The following is a 3,523-nucleotide window of genomic DNA, read 5'->3' as shown; positions in this document are numbered from 1 at the left end:
AGGGCAAGGAGTGATCAGGCAAGCTGGCTGCACATGCAGCTCTCTGGAGTTCTAGGCTAACGAATGAGTTACAAGGAGAAAAGAGGACCAGGAGCTAGAGACCAAATTTAAAGGGTGCAGAAACTCAGCTCTCACTGGTGGGATGCTGAGCTCAGGGTGTGCCAGGTGTCATCAGCTGTCCTGTGACTTCTAGAAGCACCAGAGAAGCCCCATTTCCCGGAGGAAATACAAGCAGGCAGAGCTGAGTGGCACATGTGACAGTCAGGGCTGCAGCGGGGGCGGGGATGTCTCAGGGTGAGCTTTGGGTCATGGTTAGTTACAGTACTTGGAAAAGGCCACACAGGATTAATGGGGTTATAAAGTTGACCCAGTCAGTAGATATCGTTAAGAAAGTTTGGCAGCCATGTGCTAGCAGGCTTACAGTGAAAATCCTCAACTTCAGAATTTCATTGGGTTCAGGAAAGGGCCGACCAAAACTCTTAAGTATGCACCCTACTTTTGCATCTCCTCCTAGATATGCACCTCCTTGTTTGCGTTACACTGTAGCTTTGCTGTCCACATTCAGTACTTAATTCCTGAGTGAGTCTTTGAAGAATGGGGAAGATGGGAAAATTGGAAAAAGTGTGGATTCTTTTGGAAGCTCCCCAGATACATTACTCATCAAGGTAGATAAATGTGTCGTTAACATTTTCTTCTTGGAAGAAAACATTTTTTTTTTTATTTGCAAGAAAGAAGGGCACATTTGTTGGTTGATGGCTCAGTTGCCATGGAAACACAGGAATTAAATATGAAAAAAATGTTTTAATACATTAATTCTTTAGATCTCCTCACCCTACCTGCCTTTTCCTTTCAGGTGTGACAAGCCAGAATGAGAAGTAGCCTTAACCCTGGCTGTCTTTTGAACCAGCATCATCACCAGAGGCATGCTAGAACATTCCTTTTTCTCTTTCAGCTGGATACTCGTTTTATGTTTAATTTCTTTTCAGGGTCTTGAGACAGAATTCAGGGTCTTCTGCGTGCTAGGCTAACATTCCAACCCAGCTCCTTCCCCAGGCCTAGCTGTGCACTTTAAATTCGTGCTTTCGGTGTGAATAGATTGCCTTAGGTGCCTGTGGGAAAGTCTGCAGGCTCTGTGTGTGCTTTACAAGCATGGTGCATGGCTGGTGGGACTAGACAGGTGTGAGGGGAGAGGTCATTTGGTATGGTTTTAGAGGCCTGACTACAGTCTATGTGTTCGCTTATTTTGGTAACTATAACACAATGCCTTAGACAATGTAATTTATAATCAGGAGAAATTTATTGTTTTGTAGTTCTGGAGCTCTGAAGTCCACAGCCAAGGTCTTGGCATATTTGGTGTCTGGCAAGGGCCTTTCCTTATGCTGCTCCTTCTTCCTGTTCTCGCATGCCAGAAGAGACAAGGAAGTTCTTTTGATACATTTTTATAAGGACACTATTTCCATTCATGAACTAGTTACCTTCCAAAGGCCCCACCTCATACTACTACTGCCATGAAGGGTAAATTTCAATATCTGAATCTTGTAGGGTGTGAGGGTTAGCTTTTATCAATTTGTTACAAACTAGAGTCATCTGGGAAGAGCAATTGTGGCTGAGGAATCTCTATCAGATTGGCTTATGGGTAAAGCTGTGGGGTCACCTTTTTGATTGATGAGTGATACGGGAGGGCACAGCCCATCATGGGTGGTACCACCCCTAGGAAGGTATTCCTGGGTTGTGTAAGAAGTCAGGCTGAACAAGGTATGGAGAACAAGCCAATAAGCAACTTCCCTCCATGACTGTTTCACTCCTGCTTCCATTTCTTGCTTTGAGCTCCTGCCTTGGCTTCTCTTGATAATGCACTGTGATACAGAAGTGTAAGCCATATTAGTTCCTTCCTCCTCACGTTGGTTTGGGTCAGTTTTTTTGTTTTTTTGTTTTTTTGTTTTTGTTGTTGTTGTTTCTTTTTTCCATCACAGCAGCAGAGACACAAGCTAGAATACAGGGCTGCAAACATTGAAATATGGTGGTTGAGATTTGTGAATGTATGCTTCATTCAGCCTGTGAGATTTTATAACTACTCTGCTTTTTCTTTTTGTGTGGTGTGTGTGAGCTGGATTGACAGTAAGCTATTTAAAAGCCTGCCTACGGTAACATTGACTTCAGACTGTTGTGTTCAAGTGTTACATTGACTCTATGTGTTTCTAGGACCCTGGTCTGTTGGTGAGAGGATGTTCACCATGGAGTTTAGTTTGAGCACAGGGGTTGCAGTCAGGCATAGCTGGGTTTAGATACTTGTTCTGTGTCTCACTAGTAATTTAAGTTGGGATAGGTGTCTGCATTTCTTTGAGCCTTAATGCTATTATCTGACAAGTGAGCATAATAATTCTTACATTTTAGTCATTTTGTGGAGGTTTAAGGAAATGATATTGTATATTTAACATGCAAAGCCACTGTTGGACTCTGTGAGTCCTTGGTATAGTGTAGTAGCTTTGACTATAATCAGCAATGGCTATTGTGCAGTGTGTCAGTCACCTCCTAACTCTCAGAAGGGAAGAGAGGACCCTTCTGCCACTAAGTAGTTATCTTTTCTCTATATATATCTATACGTATACATATATGTATATTATACATATACGTGATATGTACATATATACGTATATACATGTATATATACACACATACATATATGTATATATACATATAGCGTATAAGGATGGCTCCTATATTCCTCCCAGATGCCCCATCGCTGCTCCTTTGTTTGCAGCTCTGTTGGATGCTAGCTAAACCTATCGCACACTTCAACTTTATGCCAGTGTGGATTTGAACATGGTTCACAGAATTTTCTGTTTAATTTATTCAGGATATATTTATTTTCTTGAGTGCTATGTGCCGGAAGGTAAAACAATGACTCACACAGAAATGGCTTCTGTTGTCACAGATAGTTACAGTGTAATTTGAAAATACAAACAAACCAACCACCCAAAACTAACAGGTATTTATCAGGTTACTAACTCAGTGCTGTGGTAGGGGCACATGTTAGGGGAACATCTTGCTGGGGTACCTGAATCCGTTTGAGGTGGTCTGTCTGTAGAGGCTGGATCATTCTTGGAGGCATCTCAAAACCTGAAGTCTATCCCGAGGCTCTTCACATTGTCCTAGTGTTGCCCTGAGGTGCAAAGATTCATCACTCCATTATTCTCCATTATTTATTTATTTACCAAATGCCTGCTGCTCCTCAGGCTGAGCTCCTGGAGATCCTTTGAGAAAGTTGGAGAACTGTGAATGAGATCCACTGGCAGAAAGAGTTTGTTCATTCGGCTCTGCCTGGGGTCTAAGAAGCATTTCTGGTAGAGAGAGATCTGAGTGTAGGCCTGTGGGAGAGTACGAGCCATGAAGCAAGAGGATGTCAGAGTGTTTGGGGGCAGGGAGAAGGAATATCATGGCTGCAAATGTTTTTGTAGTGTTGGAGATGGCTAGCAAAGCTTTGGGTATAGGAACCTAGACTACAAATGGCTTGTAGCCTTAT

General features: G+C 42.6%; 1 long non-coding RNA gene across 1 annotated transcript; it reads right to left on the bottom strand.

Annotated features, from left to right (window-relative positions):
* Positions 1–1,275: 1,275 nt before the first annotated feature.
* On the bottom strand, positions 1,276–3,240 carry LOC114617919. Its single transcript, XR_003710892.1, has 2 exons — positions 3,059–3,240; positions 1,276–1,392 (listed from the first exon to the last, which is right to left on the bottom strand). It is a non-coding gene; the product is annotated as an uncharacterized LOC114617919 (long non-coding RNA).
* Between the last annotated feature and the right edge of the window lie 283 nt (positions 3,241–3,523).

This window comes from Grammomys surdaster, unplaced genomic scaffold (assembly GCF_004785775.1).
Source record: "Grammomys surdaster isolate TR1022 unplaced genomic scaffold, NIH_TR_1.0 139, whole genome shotgun sequence".
NCBI lineage: Eukaryota > Metazoa > Chordata > Mammalia > Rodentia > Muridae > Grammomys > Grammomys surdaster.
This window is presented reverse-complemented; position numbering and strand designations above follow the sequence as displayed.